This window comes from Sciurus vulgaris, assembly GCF_902686455.1.
Source record: "Sciurus vulgaris genome assembly, chromosome: 3".
Taxonomy (NCBI): Eukaryota; Metazoa; Chordata; class Mammalia; order Rodentia; family Sciuridae; genus Sciurus; species Sciurus vulgaris.
In genome coordinates this window covers 99,956,905-99,976,869 of record NC_136463.1, presented here as the reverse complement: position 1 = coordinate 99,976,869, position 19,965 = coordinate 99,956,905, and the positions used below count along the sequence as shown (strand labels likewise).

General features: G+C 35.2%; 1 long non-coding RNA gene across 1 annotated transcript in view; it reads left to right on the top strand.

The window, feature by feature from the left end:
• The first annotated feature begins 254 nt into the window (after positions 1-254).
• LOC306658569 overlaps positions 255-19,965 on the top strand; it is a 136,036-nt gene continuing 116,325 nt past the window's right edge. The window contains exon 1 of the long non-coding RNA XR_013763078.1: positions 255-636. This is a non-coding gene — a long non-coding RNA (uncharacterized lncRNA). The remainder of the gene's footprint in view (positions 637-19,965) is intronic.

Here is a 19,965-nt window from a genome sequence, read left to right as displayed (position 1 = left end):
TTGGAACCTGGAACTGCATTACTTTATTTCCAAGGCAAGTTGAACTGTGAGGGTAATGAGCTTAATTACACATATAATGCATAAGGATAAAGCACAAGGATAAGAGTTATAAACAAACAGTTCAGACTCCAGAAGAAAAGAATATAATTAAATAGATTTAATGATGCACACATCTGAGCCAAAGATCAAGGAAGTATTGGAAAATATAACCGCATTTCAAAGTCAAGGGAAAGAAATAGGGAAGGAGAAAAGGACAGATAACTCAGAGGGACTGAATAAATCTCAGATAGGATATAAAAGACTGGAAACAGATGTTTATATTAAACTGCCAATGGAATGATGAAACCATACAGATCGTGGTACCAATTTAGCTGGAAAAAGCTATGGCGAGCAGACAGAGACTGGAGTTGGAGCTCTGTTTTCCACCAGTCAACTAAAAGAGGTGGCTGCTGCCGCTACTGCTAATGATGAATACCATATGCTAGCAAGAGACATAGCCAGTGTGCTCTGCTGTGTTGGTTTGGGAAGATATGTGTAATTTTCTTTATCTGATACAAAATTAGTGCAACTTTGAAATAACTGCATACAGAATGCCTGAAGTGAAGACCATATTGCTTCTCATTGAAAAAGTCAAGAGTGAGTCATTAATTTTTTTTCATTTCGATTCAATAATTCATTTAAAGTAATTTTACCCTGAGTTAGCCATGGTATTGCTCTAGTTGTCTATTTTATTTTTATACTGGAGAGGAAGCCAACAGTAGAATAACCATGTAGTCAAATAGTAAATGTGATATTTCAAAAAACAAAAACAAAATTTGCTGCTTATAGTCCTGTTTAAATGAATATATACAGCACTGTGTACATATATTAAATACTTTAGTTAGTGTCTCAGCAAAGAAAGGAGTCAAACCTTGTGTTCTAACTATAAATTTAGTATTATATTTAAAACTGTCAATTACTGAGTTTAAAGAAATAATCTTAAAAAAAAAAAAAACAGAATTGGCAATTTGGGTTTTTTTGTTTGCTTGCTATTTTCTTTAAGGGAATGTTGGGGTCCAAGTGCAAGGTCAAAATAAACAAATGGTCAAACTAGAAGAAAAGGAAAGGATAACTAAGAAATGGGTGTAAATTACTTTGTTTTCTTTTCAAAACCAGCTATAACTGCCTTGATTCTGAGGTAAACACCTAGTTAATCTGATAAATGCATCAGGAATAAAAGAAAGAAAAGAACAGAAAAAAAAAAAAACTTGGTTTTCCTTTCATAGGCAGACAAACAAAATAACTGCTTATCTGAATTTTTTGCCCCCATTATTTCAATGTTATGTACACATGGTTGAAATTCTCTCTCTCTATCTCTCCCTCTCTCTCAACCTCATTAAAATATGGAGAGGACAAAGAGAGAATCAAAGTATAAAAATATTTTGGTAGTCCTCATTAAAAAGAGTTTAAGTACCTTGGATTTTATTTTATTACATAGTAATAAAATTCAGCCAGAGGAGAGATGTTCAATCTGGAACTTAAAGGCCAAAATCTAAGCGCAGTTAACTCTTCACCAAAGAGCCTTTGACCCAGTAGACTTGCAACGGAGTAAGCCTGTTGCCCCAGAAAAACCATCTGCTCCATTTAAGCTACTATTACTGGAAGGAAGGAAGGAAGGAAGGAAGGAAGGAAGGAAGGAAGGAAGGAAGGAAGGGAGGGAGGGAGGGAGGGAGGGAGGGAGGGAGGGAGGAAGGAAGGAAGGAAGGAAGGAAGGAAGGAAGGAAGGAAGGAAGGAAGGAAGGAAGGAACCTGCCTTAATAGTTAAAGTTTCTTGTACACTCATTTGTATTGAAAAAGGGGGGAAAAAAAAGAATTCTGACAGAATGTGAACCTCCTAAATATTATCAGATAAACTTTAATATGATATGCTACTGGTCTGGTTTTGTTTGAAAAATGAAAGAAATAAAAGAAAGAGGCAAACACAATATGTACCAGAAAACTGAGAGGAAGGAAAAATAACTGCCAGCAGAGACACATTATGCTGTTTCACAAACTCCTGTCGTTTCATGCTTCTCTATAGGCTCAGGACTGATTTTCACTAGTGAAGTAGTCTTTTAGTTCTCTGATATCAAAGACACATATATACTACTTGACAACTCTCCAAACCTGTATGTTGGGGAAGACACCTGTTCTGTCTCTTGTTCTGGTTTAACCTGGTGCACATCACAGATCTAAACATGTAACTCCTCCATGAGATTGTGTAGGATCAATCCCAGTGTCCTGGTGACTGTTGCTCACCTTCAGACCCCTCCTGAATCATGAATCCTGTTGAAATCCACAGCAAAGATTTGCATTCCTAACTAAGAAGACCAAAAACTCTGGATGGAAAATTTTTATAAATGCTCCTTGAACTGACAGGAGATCTCAGGCTTGCTTGGGAAAGCTGACAACTCTGATCTCTGTTCTACACCTCTCTGTCCTGCTTAGGTTCCAAGAATCAACAATGAAGTGGGGTGTAGGAAAAAATTAGAATTGTAAAAGTGCCAAAGGTATCCCTTGGAGCAGTGTGTATGTTGTGTTGTCATGTAAAAGAGTCCTTGAAAGATAAAGGAGTGAAGTCCAATTCTATTACTGGTTCCGAGTTCATCTGAATCACTGTCTAACTTCAGACTTCCAAAGATATCACAGTGCCTGCAATAATTAATTCACCTCTTACTTCCAAAAACACGTTGGAAAATTAATTCCCAATGCTAAAATGAATTTGGCAGCAAAACACATTACAATTTTGCAGGTTACCTGGCAATCCTTTTGAAATGTTATCTTGGGTAAAATGTACTCTGGTATCTTCCCCACAGATGTAGTCTGTCTGATTCCTGAGCTTTATTTCTCATTACATTAAAGAAAACATACCCCTTTTGATGCTTTTATAAAAGAATACAAGTTATCTTTCATAAACATTTATACAGATGCCAAAATACATTTAACTATAAGAAAAATCAGGCTAAATTTTAACTACAAGCAAGAATGAACAGTATGCTTATACGAAAGGCAATTAAAATTTAACCTTATAAATAAAGTGGAAATAAATTCTGTTATATTTCATGACTGTTGTCATTTATCATGGGAGATACCTACATAATAATTTAATCTCAGTTTAAGGGCAGTGAGGACTGCAGTCAATTAATATGCTATGACCAGAACATAAATTTCTGGATTTATATATCAAAATAGTGACCACGTAGACGCCACCAAAACATAAGTCTATAATTTATAGGTCAACAACTGAGAAAATCACTTGAAACATAAAGATAGTTATGAAGACTGAAATTCTAGGTGCCATCAAGTAGAAATATTCTGTCTCTCTTTTTTTTTTTTTAACTGATAACTAAGGTTTCCGAAAGCACAGACTCAGAGGGAACTCGGATACTCTTTGATGGGCTCTCTTTGGGCTACACCAGTCTGAAGAATAGACTATTTATATGAATATTGCAGGAGGGAAAAAAAAAAAAAAAAAAAGCCGGACACAGCTGGCTACTCTTTCCTTTGGCAAGAAACAGCAACGGCCTTACCATCCTTCTGTTTATGGCAACGCGGGCTACTTTATTTGAAAAGTCACTCATTTCTATGATTGCAGTGGACATGTTTTCATCAACAGAGCAGTTCAGGAGGAAAAAATTATTTTATTAGCTAATTTTCCTTTCATGAATTAGGGATTTTTCTCTGCACAGAGAGAAATTTCAAACCCCTCCAGAAATGGAAGCATGCCCATGGATTGACTACCACAGATCAAGTTTCCAGTGCTCTAATAACCTGCTCCAGTGAAAACATATTTTTAATTTGCTTTTAGGGTTATTTATTTTTTTATTATTACGCTAAGGGTTCATAATTTAATGTCAAACATAATTTTGCACGAATTATGTGACTGTACTATGATGCAGTAGATAAGCTCAGTGTGCCTGGTTGGCATGGTCTCAAACGATGTTTTTGAGAAAATGGATCACCATTTGGCAGGTTGCCATTCCATAAACGGCTCAGTAGAACTTTAAAAGGAAAAAGTTGCAAAGAATTTTCATGTTTTGCAAAAAAAAATATTACTAGTAATATTAGAAGCAGAAAAAATAATTACCCTCTTATTGCTTTCTACTAGATTAACATAAATTGTATGAAGCTAATTAAGAAATTAAAAGGTTTCCAATTAGAAATTGCAAAGTCATATTTATTATAAATTGTCACCTAGCCAAGTGGAATAATATTTTTAAATGGAAATTATTGTTTAAAAATATAGTAGTCATCATAGTGTCTCCAAGCTTTATGATCAGTTTGGTGCATTTAGAAGCATCTACATGTGCCAACCATTATGTTGAGAATGAGAGATGCAAAAATAAAAATGATTGCCACTGCTCTCAGGGAGCTCTCTGCCTAGAGGAGGAGACAGACAGAGATGCATCCCATCAGTGTGATGTGGCAAATGCTGTAATGCAGTTATGCAGAGGGTTCTCTGGAACATAGATAAAGAGCAGTTAGCCAAGATTTTGGCCTGAGGTGAAAGGGGGAAAAATGTCTCCAAGAAGAGATTGGAGGAATAGAGTTGGTGTTCCAAGTTGGAAGGCACAGAACCAAGGGAATTGACTTGGCCAAAAAAATGATTATTTGTGTGTGTGTGTATGTGTGTGTGTGTGTGTGTGTGTGTGTCCTTCAGTTTTAATAAATATAACATTCATATGTCACTAAGTTATTTTCATGGACTTTAATTAATCTATGCCTCTTCCAACTCTTAAAGTTGAAGTATGAAAGATTTTGGTACCTTCATCCTACAAGTAAGGGCAGTAAAGTCGAGACAGTTCTGTGACCAACCCAGGGACACTCAGGTAAAAATGCATCTGCAATAAAACCAGTAGTAAGCTACCAACTCCTGACTTCCAGCTCAACCACCATCCTGCTACACTGCACTCTGCCATTATCCTGCTCATCACTAACAAGGCAGGGGAGTGCAAGACTAAGGAATAGTGAGGAGTATCATTTTGGCCTATCCATTGGAACAAGAATTTCATTATCTTTACATAAACAAAAAGAATCCCATGTCTATTTTAAGTGTTCATGAACTGTGGCAATCAAACCATACAGAACATGAAACAAACTTCACCTCTTTGTTTCCACACTATCAGATACAAGTACTTTGGTACAGAAGTGAGGGGCTTGGAAACAAAGGCATTTCAGTTCACAACTGACCCACTGACACAGTAGCCATTCAAGAAGTTATAGAACAATACTTTGAGGTTGATTGACTTGTTGTATCACTGATCTGATTTTGTCATTATGGTAAACAAAATAATTGAATCATGACACTTTCATAAATCTTTTTATTAAAAATCTCACTTGTCTTTGTACACAATTGTCCACACAGTGAACAGTTCTATTCCTGAGTTTTCAATCTGATTCGAAATATTTATTTTTAATAATGTAAGAGATGTTAATTCTCAATTGAACAGAAAGTATTAATCTAACCAGGCATGGCGTGATTACTTGCATTTTTTGTTTTGTTTATTGTTCACATTGAAGAATCTTATATTGACCAAGGGCTGGTCTGGATAAATCTCTAATTCAACAAGAAAATATTGAGTGTGACAAATACTTGTTTTGAAAGTGGCTTAAAATATCATTTTCTCCATACAATGGAACCATAGAACTAGTTATGGGTTAAAAAAAAGACTTTTCCAATAAAATGCCTATGTAAATTATTTAGGTTATTGGTTGCAACTCTTCCTAATATTTTCTAGTTCCCTGTATCCTTACCACGTAAAAACCAGACTTTTCCATTGGTGACATGTAATAGTTATGTTAGGTTAGGTTAGGCAATAGCACAATAACCAACACTCCCCCCCAAAGAATTATAGCATATTTGTAAAAGTAAAGTGCTTGCTCATGCAAGGTCCTCTGTGGGTCTGGTATCTTCCAACTAATGTCACATGGAATTAGGCTATTTACATCTTGTTACTCTGTTAACAGAAACATTCAACTTTTAAGTTACTGCATTGAAAAAAGAGCTGAAGGGCCATACTCCTTCTCAAAATGCTTTTGCCTGGGATAGACCCATATTTCTTCCCCTCTCAGCCCACTGGCCAGAAATAGCTGGAAGGCACTGCCTAACTTGTAATGGTATGGGAAATAGAAGTGTACTTGAATTTTCTCCAAACAGAGCACTTATCTGGAAAACTAGTCATGGTTCTAAATGATGCTTATATTTCTGACATCCTTAGAAACTCTGAAAAATGTCTTAGTTTTAACATACAACAACCTAGATCATATGTCTCGAGATAGAATTAATATCAAATATTAAATAACAAAAGAAAGATATTCTTCAATAGTGATAACAATGGAATTATACAACTGCTTAAGGTCAATTATCTAGAAAAAAATAACTTTTCTGAGTATGTTCTTATATTTTCCTTCAGTAAATCTTTATGAGTCCCATAATCTGAGAAAGGAAGGCTCAGAAAAACTCTACTGCTTTCCTGATGTGAGGAGGCTGGACATTCTAGATCAGGATTTGAATCTCCTGGGTCTTACTCTAGTACCTGTATTCTTGCTACTTTATCATACTGATTCATCAAGTATAAATAGACCAGAAAAAGTGACCAATATTTCTGACCCACCCAATAACTCCAAAATACTCCATGAGTAGAAGGCACCACCAACCAGGTTCCTAAATCCTCTAAGGGCAAACAAGACCAAAGGGAGGCTCAGAGGTAAGAAATTAGCTTGCTCTTTAAGAAAGCTAAATAAAGAATGAAAGTTTACCCTGAATGTCCACTAGATGTAAGACTAAAGGTAGCCAATGATGCAGGAGGATTTTAAAATACAGCGGGAGTTAAGTCTTGACAAATGTCAGCACACACAATATAGTAGATTAATTAAGAACAGATTCTGGCATCAGATTGGCCTAGGCTGCTGCTTCTCACACCACTTAGAACGTATGTGATCTCGTACAGTTTGCGTAACCTTTTCTTGATTTGACTTCCTTTTATCTGTAGAAGAGTCATAATGCATACCTGGTTAGATTACTATGAGGATTATATTAAAGAAATTGAAGTTTGAAGTGATGACAAAGTATGACAATGCCTTTTCCTGAAAGAGGAAACATCTTGAAGGGACTCAAAAATAACACTATTATGGAAAACACCTAAGCCACATGAAACTTGCATGGCACTGAAAACCCATTCTAAAGAACAGAACTAATATGAAGCAATACAAACTCATCCTAAAAAATACATAAATACTCGAAAGTTATTGACGTAAATTCAACAGTGCTAAAACAATTTATCTCATTTCGTACCATCAAAGAAATTTCCCTATTATATGATCATAGTTGCTGATAACCTTGTAGATCATTATGATGAGCAAAGTAATTCATGCTCCCAATATGTGACTAAAAATATGGCTTGAGGATATAAATACAACTTAAATCATTTATATGATTTCAATAGTTTGGTTTTACATAACACCACACAACACATTAATCACAGTTCTATTCTCACAGTATAAATAGCCAGGTACAGAGATTTATATTGTCTACTTATTCAACCCAATCTTTTGGATATCATGTCAATATAAAAGTAAATAATATAAACATAGCCAAAATTGGTTGCAGAACCAGTAATAAAATCTCAGAAATATGTATCCATTTTAAGTATAGACCTCTGTTTTTGGTAGTTGACAACATAAGTATTTTTTAGTTTTTCAATTCTAGGGGAAAAAATGTTTGTGCTAATTCGTGTTAGGCACTAAGCAGACAGCAATCAAAACAGGTTCACAATTTTTCCCAGGAAGATAGAACCAGGGTAATGATGTCATGACGGTTTTTACAGTGATCTGAGGTTGCGGCCACCTACAGCTAATGATAGAACCATACCTGAATGGTGCCCTCAACACATTTAGCATCCCCTAAGTCCTGAGTAACCAAGAATGACTTAAAATGTAAGCTGAAATGAGATAAGTAAGTCATGAATAAGCCAGATAACAGTATCAGGGCTGTGAAAAAGATTCTTCATTACTAAACATTAAACCTCATTTTGATATGAATTTATAAAGGCTAACATTTATTTCTCATAACTGTGAACATTATCTAAAGCGCCTCAAATGAGATGAGTGCGCATACCATTTGCCTTTTGAAAATAACATTCAGTATAAGAAAATTTTATATCGGTCACATTTAAATAGATGAGTTATAAATTCCTCAAGTAAATAATTGTAAAGGAAAGCAATATACCATGGGACCAGAAGTTGGGAGTCCTGAGTTTCAGTTACAGGTCTAGCCATTTCACAAAACCACATTACTCATCAGCATCTTGAGTATATCATTGATTAAATAAGAGGAAAGTTACATCATCTATTAAATCGTCATGTACAAATGTATCCTATGTGTCCCAAGTGAAAGCATACCATCTTCACCTACATTTAGTCCTATGCTTTCTACCATAGGTAAAATACTTACCCAAATACAGAATACACTGACCACAAAACTTAAGTTCTGACCACATGTAGCCTATTAAAATATAATAGACAAATAAACCTTGTGACAAACAGAATTATATAATACAAATTTTAGTCTTATTATGTTGAACCATTCATGTTAAATTCAAACACCCACTTCAAATAGAGGTATCCCAGATTACTTTGACTTACTCAGTAGCAAACATGTACTAAAAAAAAATTGGAATTTGTGTGAGCTGTAGGGAGCCAGGATAATTCAAGACAAGTCTAATCATACCACCTATTATTTCTTGAATCCTTACTAAATGTCAGGTAGTATGTTAAGAAATTTGTAGGCATTATCATCTGTAATCCACTCCACAATCCTAGGTATTAAATAATGTTATTCATTTTTTTCATGGGAAAATGACTATATACCTTTTTCGTAGACCCTCATTGTTTGAATCCATTTCTATCCAACTCCAAAGCCTCTAAATACTGCCTTGTAAGTCTGCTTCCTGTTGAAATCACACATGGAGTTCTCTAGTAGAGTCTAAAAAGACCATGTTAGGAGCATAAGGTAGGGAAGACTATATATAATTCTGGGCTTAGGCATGGGTTATTTTAATAGTCATCACCATTAAGCCAGGATTCTATCTGTCATTTTGAAAGTAAGAGTTTTATTATTTAATAAAAGGGGACTAATTCACTCAAAGACACTAAAAGGAAGATGAATAAAAGTGATAATATCTCTCTCTGAGAATTAGCATAACTAATCCAAACTTAGATTTGCATATAATTCAAATTTCAGATTATTGTCATAATCTTTAGAAATGCCTTGAATGGAGGTGGATTTAAACACAAGAAGCCTGACAGATGCTACTGCCATGTTACATTTTGCCAGTAGAAAAGCACATCTACATCCAGCCCCAAAGCAAAAGCTTTTAGAACAAAAGTTTTTTTTCTTCTATTTTTCACAGTACCCCCTTTACCCATTCCCATGTTTAAGTTTAACCCACAAATCTAATTAAGAATGTTTGATCCAGTAAGAGAACTGTGTAAGATTCTCTCTCCCCATTTCCCCTCACAAATACAGACACTATTGCATTTACTATGTACTCAGATAATTTTTCTCCTTAACAAAGTTTTGAATTCTAGAAATTTGCACAAACTAATTATACCCAAGCTTTCAATGAGCTCAACTAAGATTTCATCATCACAGGAAACACAATTGTACCTCTTGTGGCTCATAATGGTAATGGTAGGCTTCTGCATCATTGCTTTGACAATCTGCCACTGATTCTTGTGGTCTTCATCCTGGTCTCCAAACACTTGAAAACAGCTGGCAATCTTGATAGAGAATTACATTCTCACTTGTTGGTCCTTAAGCTTCTTAACAACTTAAACTATTGTCATAATGATGTGGGCCATGCCCGAGGGCTTCAATCTGACACATCCACCTACCACAGCCAATGGTTAGAACCTCCTGGCAATGGCCTTGTATTTCTTAGAGTTCTAATCACCTCTGAAAAGAAATGCTTTGTTTTAAAATACTTTTTTTTTTTCCTCCTTGCAACAGATAATTATTAACGATAGAGGTATGGAAAATTAGCACCAGCTACCAACACAATAGTAGACACGAGATTCTTTCATGTGTATTCCCTTGAATCTACACCATGAGAATTGCCCTGCTTATTGAGACTTTGTACATGGGTGGAATAATCATAGAAAGAGTGACATAAAATAAGATTGCATTTAAAAACATAATATGAACAAACAGGGGTGAGGAGAATAGTGAAAGAATTAAAAAGGAGGTAATTTGAGAAGATTGTGAAAAAAGTAAAAAGAAGGAAGGAAATCCTCTGACATAAATAAATGCTGAAACCAAGAAGAAAGGAATGAAGAAAAGAAAGCTATCACATATGGTATAAGATTATAGATTATTTTAGCATTCTGTTGACTTGAATTATAGCATTATAATGTTAGGATAAAATGTGAGTAGATTATAGTTGAGTGATTCAGTGAAAAAGGCTAAAGTCATTAAGTGAATTTCAAAACAGGATATAACTTGTGGAGTGTGGGTCCCTTTTGTCTGGTATAGGAGGACTAACCCTTTAAGTAGCAAAAGTTATAGAGTACATGTTTTCAAAAAATTATCATTGCTACTTTTGGAATTTACTGTTAGAATATTGTTGCTTTAAAATTCAGTGGTAGCCTCTGGATCTCTTTTTTTTTTTTCTTTGTGTACAGAAGTAAATCCATATAGAGCATTGGTTGAGATCACTGAAATGCTGCTGGTGGTAAAAAAAAAAAAAAAAGAGAGAATAGGAAAGACAGTAGAATGAATCAGACATAACTTCCCTATGTTCATATATGAATACACAACCAGTGAAACTCTACATCATGTATAACCATAAGAATGGGATCTTAATTAGAATAAGGTATACTCCATGTATATATAGTATTTCAAAATATACTCTATTGTTATGTGTATCTAAAAAGAACAAATAATAAAATAAATAAATAAATAAATACACACATACAAAAAAAGATAAAGACACTAATTACTAAACACTAACTTCATAAAATAGTGGGTTAACAAAGATAATGTTTTATTTCCTACAAAATAACAGAATTTTCTCTTAATGCATGATTTATAGATGCTTGTCATCTTTATCCCATGTGGGAATCTTCACAAAGGTCAAGCGGTGCAAATTCCAGCTGAACATCTAAAGTGGATTCATGAAGTTGAGAGTTTACTCAGTTTAACACTGTTGAAAACAAAGTCATCATCATTTCTAGTAAATTGACTAACTTGTGATTATTGGCATTGCAGGCTACATGACAATCCCTATATGGTTAAAAAATGAACTCGATGTGTTTTTGCAGTGTTTCTAGAGTTGAAATGATATTTTAAAACTTATACCAGTGAGAATAAATGATATATTTAACATTTAGTCTGTTAGAAATTAGTGGAGCACCTTTTTATTAATATCAGAGTATCGTTTGAGTTTCTCACTTATCTTTCCATTTTAAGCACCTACTAGCATGTATGCTCTAACAAAACACATTATTGAATCTTTTTTCAGAAGTAGAGAAGCTAATAAGAAATGGTAACATATCAAAAATAAAAACAAAGGAGAGACATAGTGGCGGGGTGGGGGGAAGGGGTGGGTGTGATCATAGACCTTAGCCTAAATCCTACAGGAAAAGAGTAACTATGCAGGTGAACAGGGGAAGTACCAGGCAACTCGGGAAGGAGAATAGCTCACATCTTGACCACAAGAATTTTTATTATTTTCATGACCATTAAATAATGAGAGACAACCGTATCATACAACCAAAGCTATTCTAGCATAAGAACACAAATTTTACTTTCCTTATTACATGTCTCTGATGAGGACACTGTTTTTGCACAGTTTTCGTAGCCTCTAATCAGAGAATTGAAAGGGAATGTATTGAAATTATTTACCCTTTAAAATTGAACAGCAAAGACTAAATAAAATGCATTTTGGGGTACCATTTATGTATCTGCTTGGTCATCTTCTGTTTAAAAATCTTGGAACTCATGTACCCATGTTCAGACTGTTCTATGTGCTCTGGATGTGGTTTTCAATCTCCATTTCTTGGGTGCAGCCAATGTGAACAAGACTTTCCCTGACTGGGTCTTGACTGTTCAGAGTTTATGTCCTCCACAGGTATAGAGTCAAGAGCAATCAAAGGAGGAGAGACTGCCTAATGAACAATGTTGATCACACATAAAATACTAACTTAATATTCTCAAGTCCATTTCTTTTCCATAAGCTATGTACAAGATAATGATGGACATTGGTTACATTTAGCTGTGGACATTGTCAGATTATCCCTCCTTATTTTTCCCTCGACATTACTATATCCATACATTCTTATGAGCATGGTCCCATCTTCCTCTCATCTGCTCTTATTTTACTATATTCAATGACCTCTTCATCACTATATCTTCCAGTCTACAAAGACCTTCAAGTGTATATTCTCTCGAAAAGAAAAAAAAAATTATTTTTGCTGTTTTATTAAACTTTCATCCAATTTCTTAAAAGGGTAAACTGTTTTATCAAAGCAGACATCATATGGTAGTGAACATCCAGAGGTGTGTTTTGCCGCTTCCACATAGCAGACTACTTCAGAGAAAGGGCTAGGTCTGTTGATCTTTGCATCTCCATGACTTGAATGGCTTCTCATTACACATTAGGTGCCCAATAAGTAATGCATGAAATAACTCGACTCCATCAGTCGCTTATCTCTTATTCTTCTAAAATATGGCCTCTCTGCTCACAACTCTACTGAAGGTCAACCAATCAAAGTTGATTAAGTTCTTAATCTTTTCATACATGCTTCAAACTGTTGGTAGCATTTGACAGTCCAGAGGATGGGCTTTACAATAGAACAGACCTGAGCACAAATTGCAGCTCAGCTAATTTCTAACTGTGCAAACTTGAACATATTACCAAACACCTCTGAATATCAATTCCTTCCTTTGTAAAATTAGGGTGAGGTCATTCCTCTAATAAAATGCCTGGGAAGATTAAATATCTTTATGTATATACACATCTGGATATAGAGTGGATCCTCAGTATGTGTTGGTTCTACTTCATCCTTCAGCTTCTGTCCTTCATTTTCTGCTATTCTGCAGTCTATGATAGTCCACCTTCCTTCTTGCCTTGCTGTTACTTTGTAACTTCTCAGACTCCTTCATTATCATGTTCCCAGTAAAATACATTCAAGCTCTATCCTTGCTCCTTATTCTTTTTTTAATTTTTTTATTTGTTCTAATTAGTTGTACATGACAGTAGAATGCATTTATACATTTTGACAGATCAGACATAAATGGAGTATAATTTCTCATTTTTCTGATTATACATATTATAGGATCACATCAGTCATGCAGTTACATATGTACGTGAGGTAATCTGTTTCACTCTACTATCCTTCCTACCCTGATACCCACTTCCCCTCCCTTCAGTTCCCTCTACCTAATATAAAGCAACTCTATTATTCCCTATCCCTCCCCCATTGTGAATTGACATCTGCATACCAGAGAAAATATCTTTGTTTTTTTTTTTTGTGGGGGGTTGGCTTATTTCACTTAGCATGATATTCTCTAACTCCATCCATTTACCAACAAAAGCCATAATTTCTCTCTTCTTTAAGGCTGAGAAATATTCCATCATATACACTGTATTCCTTAATAATACCATCTAATCTTTGAATTTAACCATTGCCTTTACCTCTATTTAGTTAACTCTGAACCTCTCTCTACCCACCTGACTCGTGATAGCCCACAGCTGACTAAACATCTGGTGGATGCTCATTAGTTCAAACACTACATTTTTCCCACCAAATATGCCACTGACTCTACTCTTCTCATGTGTTGCCCTTTTACTTTTCCTTTTTTGTTTTGTTTTTGTTTGTTCGTATTTTAGTGATACCACCATTTATGGAGTCAAACAAGCAAGCCAGGAATCTGACTGCCTCCCTTGATCCACCACCCAGGAGAGCTCAATTCTGACATCCTAATTCCCTGATCAAACATTTTCAGTAGCTCCAGTGGTGGGCCTTGAAGTCTTAACTCCTTAGTTTGTCCATGGGAAACTCTCCATAGTTTGGTCCCATTTGCTACATCAACCACATTTTCGAGGACTCCTGGATTCACCTTACGTTTCAACCAATTCTAGGTATTTCCTTAACTGCTCCCTCCCTACCCCCCTATTTCTTAAGTTTTCCTGAATATCTGTCTCACAATTCCTACCTTTCCAATTTCTAGACATCCTACCAGATTCATTTTCAATGTCCATTCCCCAAAGACTTCCTTGGGCTTTATAGCTAAAAGTTATCTTTCCTTCTTTAAAGAATACAAGACAATTTAGCAATTTCTCTTAGAATATTTATTGTTTACCAAATAACTGTTACTCGTGTGTATTTATTTCATAGTTTGCTAAGCTACACATCCTTCCTTCCCTGCCCACAGTGAATTTCTACCCCATCCCTTTTTCTACTTCCCTCTGTGACCTGAATTAAAAATCAAAACAACCACATCTGTTATATAGGCAATCCTATGCATAAAATTGATTCAGTAAACTTTCCAGGAGATAGTTGAATGCATCCACCAGAGAAAGTTTTTCTTCCTAGGTCAATGTTTTGAGAGGTATGATTCCAGGATCTCAGCTGTGGTAAATTTTGCTGGAAATCTGACCACCCGATAAGTAGAGTGTTACTGTATAACCAAGAGCTTCTTGCCAAGGAGTTATAATTAGCAACAGAATCAGCTGGCATTACTAAACTATATTTCGTTTCTTTAATCTCCTTTTTCTTCCTTTTGTTTTCCTCCTCCCTGTATGTGGCTGATAGAGTCAGATGATCAATAATCTGTCTTTCACCAACTCTGATCATCATCTTCGCTACTGCCTGGATGCTATTATTCACTTTAATACATTAATCCTTGGGTTGAAATTCTTAAACCACAATTCTTTATTAAAGGACCATCTTGGCATCCATGTGCTGATAGCAGCTTGTCTGATGCTTCAAAAAAATGAATCTGAATGAAGCCTCTTTCTCCCCCAGAAGATCTGACTAAAGAGAGAACAGAAAGATATAGACAAAAACAAAATATTTCAGCTCATTGGCACAATCGAAGATATGGAAAGAAAATTGAATCTTATTACATAAAGTAGAGAATAGTAAAGTCTCACCTTGCAATTACCATTAGATGTCAACATGTCACTTAATGACAAAGTGCTGAGAAATACTGCGGCGTTTTATTGAATCTTACTCTCATCGCTATCACAATGAGAAATAGAACACACACTGTACTGGTTAGCAGACCAAACCTTTGTACTATTACTGTAACCTTTGGTGGAGCCCAGTGATTTTTGTTCCTTTTCAAAAAGACATTAAAGTGACAGTGTGGCAGGCCATTTTTTCCACCACACACACTAAAACTAGTGTGCGTGCAGCAGAACCCTGCCAAAGCACGTTGCATTCATACAAAGATCCATACAGATCTTAATCATAAAATAATCCATTCTGTACTCTGTTTTTATGACATTTATATGAATCTGGCCACAGCCTCATCAAGCAGTTCACAGAGGAAAATTGTTCTATTTATGTGGTCGAGACAGGGTGGACTTGATTTTCAAGCAAAGGCAGAAAGAAATACCCAATTTTTTGTAGTCACAAATCTGGAACTCAAAAGAACTATTTTACACCATTCTGTAGCTATATTTGTAAGCAAGGATCAGAAGGGATCAGATCATCTTCCTCTGTCCCCTGTCAGTAGTAAAGTCATCTATTGATATTTCTGAAACTGAGAGACTGAGTGAAGACACCTGGAAATGGTTTTCTCCCTCTTTTCTATGTAATTGCAAAAGGCAAAGAAATGGATGTGTGGGTAAAAGTAGAAGGGAAACTTTCCAATGTGCATCTGCTTTAATTTATTCTTGCTCCTGCATTTTAAGAACTAATAATTTTTCAATTAATTTCCCCAAACTTTACTCTTTTTATTCTGTCAGGTATATCATATTTACAGAAAGAAAAGCAAGTAATCTGTGAAATTTTGTTCTGACTTACCTGACTTTTATTTCAAGTTTGTGATAAAGGTAAAACTGAACCTACATACTTCTTTAGTGTAATCATTTTCTGGGTGCAACTAAGACATGGAGAGAGAAAGACAACTGTTTTGTTTCACGTAATATCTCTTAGAATGCTAATTTTCTAGGTAAACTATGTGAATAAGTAATATGGTTAAAAATATCTCACGGGCCTGCTGCCTTAATAATATTTCACCCATTCATCTCACCCTCCCCTCATGTGCAGTCTGGCTTCACTAACAATGTTCCCCATGCAATTTCAGTTTTATGTCATCACTTATAATTCTCTTAAATGCTGCATTCATTACTTCAAAGCCAGACACCAGGCTCTGATAATCTAAACCTTGCATTTATGACAAAGATATGAGTTCAAGTTTTCCGGTTTCTTTAAAGTCACCATTACTTGTTTGTGTGTGAAATAATTACAGAGAGATCCAGGATCATGTACAGCAATCAAACACCATGTGACCATAAGAGCCACATCAAATGTGGAATTTTTTTACACATTTCATCAGAAAATAAACCTTTTTCCTTTTTGCTTTCCAATAATAAAGAACACTCCTCCTTTTTTTTAGAACACAGAGGAGAAAATGAGGAAGTGGCAATAAGCTTAAGACTGTTGTAAGAAACTGAATTAATGTGAATAACTTTGCAATGATTGCTCCTAATTAAATAAGGATAATGTTCAGGGTGTTCTTTTTTTTTTTTTTTTTTTTCTTTAGAAACCACTGGTATTTAGGTAGTATGTTATGTTATACATTGCCTTCTTTCTCTAGACATCCCTACCCTAAATAAATGACAGCATAAATAGACACATAAACTCCATAGGAATCATTAGTGTGTGAGATACTGTTACCCTGAGGCTGCTGTAACTCACATATATTCCCTTCCTTCTATTTCAAATCTTTAAAATATTTTCTTTTCAAATACTTATAAAAGCACGTATGGTTGAAATAAAAATAAAGCACATACAGATGATATTTTTAAGCACAGCATTCTCATACCAGAAGGAGAGTAGTCAGACATGTTCTGTTTCTCTGAATCCTATATGTGTCCAGGAAAAATAAGAGCTTAAAAGCAGGGAGGACCAAGAAGAACTTGTAGAAACACTTTGAGGTGTTGCAACTGTCATTTATAAAAGATCTGACATCATCCATGCAGTCTACTTTCTTAACTTCAACGTTTATGACAGAATGTGCATTCCATTGTTAAAATGTGAATGTGTAAAAGCACGTGTGCTCCACGTGCAGTCACTCCGCACAGATGAGAGGTCCTACACAGACCTCAAACATCCAAAAATACTTTATGATAGAGAAATCCCTTTATTTAAAAGGAGTAGTGAATAGTTTGGCCTAAACATATCTATTTATCAGTGTCATCTTATGTTTCAGACAACCCCAAGTTATTGGAAATAAGCTGCTAGGTAAAGACTGTCATAAATCCTGCAAATGCAACACATGAAAATCTATTTTCTGAAAATGAGGGCCCTTCTATTAAACTTGTACAGCCCCTCCCACTTCAAGTCTTTTCCAAACTATTAGCATGCCAGCTTTCTTGTGAGAGTTAAGACAAATCATAACAACATGTAAGAAAGTTGAGCACATACCTGAATGGTTTATGTGTGAGTGTGTGTGTGTGTGTGTGTGTGTGTGTGTGTGTGTGTGTGTGTGCTGCAGAATAATAAGGAAATTCTATAGGACTCCTTGAAGACAGCAAGAAAGCTCATTAGTGGTTTTATTTTATTTTATTTTTTCTGATCTAGCAGATATCCATCTCCCTAAACTGCTCTTTCCTTGACAACATTGAGATTTAAGGGAGCAACATCCTTTCCATCTAAAGGATTATACATCAGATGCCTTGACCACCATATGAAACTACTCATAAAAGAGTGCAAAGTAGGGGCTACATTAAAATAGGATCCCCAAGGCTGCATTGACAAGCTAAGTCCATGCACTGAACTCTTGAAAATGTTGCAGACAGACTTTTCCTGAAACAAGAAGGCCATTGCACAACAGAGCTGTAATATAGTGTACATTTAAGTTACATGATCACAACAATGCAAAACTTGGCCAAATAGATAAGTTAATTAGCTAGAAAAGTTCCATTTATGTAGAAGGCAATTCTGCCAACTCTTTCTACAGAATGAGCATGAAATAGAAGACATGAAGACACTCTTGCATCAGTCAGTCCCAGTTCTCCTGTGCCTTTCATATAGTAAACAGCTTCCAGCACCGAGGTGACACAAGCATTTAGAAATAACCATTCTTTCCTACAACATGACCCTAAATACAAGCCAACTACCTTATTTATGTTTAAGTAAAAAAACTATTCCAGTTTTGGAGGAAAAACCTAGGTATTTTGGACTTAAGAAATAAAATCCATGTTCATCGAAGTGACAGCTTTCATGAGGATTCCTGATACAATTGCCTAATGCTATTTCTTCTTAAGCCCTGACTTTAGCTCTTTTCCATCTACGTTGAAGAGTCTCCATACATTCTCTCTCTCTCTGTCTTTTTTTTTTTTTTTTTTTTTTATACACAAACATTTAACATTGCCAAGAGAACTGATCCCTGGTACTCATTAAATAAACCAATTGGCAAAACAAAAAGATTTTAATGAGTGTCTACAGTATGCCAAGATAGATGCTAGGGGCAATAAAAGAAAACATACTATATGATATCAATCCTTCAGTACTTAAAAGATCATGCATGAATGAAATTGCAGAGACTAGACCAGAATTTTAGTACATAACAATTGTGAATCTCTGTATTCAATGAATAAAGTTCTAGAAAGGATAGACTAAGATGTTTTGCATGCTATATGGAATGATCCAAGAAAATTTTAGGTATATGATGCTCAAGAAGAGTATTTAGTGAGGAAATACGAATTAGAGTGAATGAAGTGCAAGGTTTAAGTTACTGCTATATGGTTAAATGACAAATGAGATCAAAGTAGATCATCTAGTTTAGAATAATTTTAGCATTGAAATAATGATGGGGAAGAAAGCAAGGTGATATATTCAACTATAACAACATAATTATCAATTATATTTGGGGATTCAAACAGGAAAAATTTTAATGACATTAGAATGTTCTTTGACTTTCAGTGAAAACCATTGGTCTAACATTGTGCATATATCACTAATAGCCCTTGAAGTTTTCACCACTTAATTGAGAACTACTTCCCCTACACACAGAGAAGGGATTTTTTTTTTATTTTTCGTACTCGAGATTGAACCCAGTCACACTTCACCACTGAGTCTTATCATCAGACCTTTTTATATTTTATTTTGAGAAAGGTTCACACTAAGTTTCTTAGGGCCTCCGTAAGTTATTGAGGCTGGCCTCAAACTTTCAATCTTCTGCCTCAGCCTCCCCAGTCTCGATTACAGGTATATGCTACTGTGCCCAGTTCCTAGGAAAAAGATTTTTTGGTCAGAGTGCAAAGACAGCAATTCATCATAGAAATCCTAAAGAAGATCAAAGTAATGCATGTGCCTTCAGTACTACAAAAAAACCAAGATGTTAACAGATTACCCCAAAAGAATCACTAATTTCTATTACATTGGAAGGAGGCCCAAAACTGAATAAAGCACCATTAAAATTACAGTATAAGGAGGCTATTTCCAGTTTTGAAAATCTATTTTAACCAACAAAATATATGACCTACCCAATGATCTCCATGAGAATGAGTATGGCATCACACACAAGCGACGACATTTCCTTCCATACTTTTAAAAAAAACTTATCAACCATTCATGTACAAATTAATGTAATCAATCAATGCATTGTTATAGATGTCGGTTAGTCCAAGCCCTGCTAACTGAACATATGAAACCTGAAATATGGCAAAGTTTACTAATAACCATAATCATCTCCAAAAGAACAACAGAATA